Consider the following 921-nt stretch of genomic DNA (forward strand, 5'->3'; position numbering starts at 1 on the left):
ATCAACAGCACAAATAAACGTTGCAACAATGCCTTTAAAACAATAAAGGAGGCAAATAGCTAACAGAATAACAGTTTCACATTACGGAGATTTTGTCTGAAATTAGCATGTTACTTTGATATTAGAAGTAGGCAGGCAACGATGAATATTGTAGAGCGATATTAACATAAAGCAATAGACTTTCATAATGCAGTGGTGAAGAACTGGTTTAACACTGTGCTGAATCAGCTTGAGTACAGCTAACCTGTAAAGTTCAAAGCTGGGTTAAGTTGAAGCAACCACATGTAAATAAAAGGATGGTTTGGCCACTAGCATGTGATTAGTTGATTAGTTGGATCAACGGCTTTATATCATCGTTAAGGGTTAAAGAGGAAGAATGACTGCATAGTCCCACTAGAGTTTCTTACAACAGCAGCCTCTGTTAAACATATAGTAAGGGTGAGGGTTTACCCTGTTAAACATATAGTAAGCCTGAAGTCTATTCCTCCCTCAGGATCATATGGTTAGGGTTAGGGTTATCCTAACCCTAACCATATAGTAAGCCTGAAGTCTATTCCTCCCTCAGGATCATATGGTTAGGGTTAGGGTTACCCTAACCCTAACCATATAGTAAGCCTGAAGTCTATTCCTCCCTCAGGATCATTTGTGCAAACAACAAGTTTAGAGTGGAGAAGGGAGGGACCAGTTGGTGTGGATCAAATCAAAAAGGTACTAAGTACCGGAGGTTAACAGCAACAATGAATGAATCATCCACGCTGATAACGATATATATAGATATATATAATATATATATATATATATAATATATATATATATATATATATATATATATATATAATATATATATATATATATATATATATATATATATATATATATATATATATATATATATATATATATATATATATATATACATAT

This window comes from Gadus chalcogrammus, chromosome 10 (genome assembly GCF_026213295.1).
Source record: "Gadus chalcogrammus isolate NIFS_2021 chromosome 10, NIFS_Gcha_1.0, whole genome shotgun sequence".
Lineage (NCBI taxonomy): Eukaryota > Metazoa > Chordata > Actinopteri > Gadiformes > Gadidae > Gadus > Gadus chalcogrammus.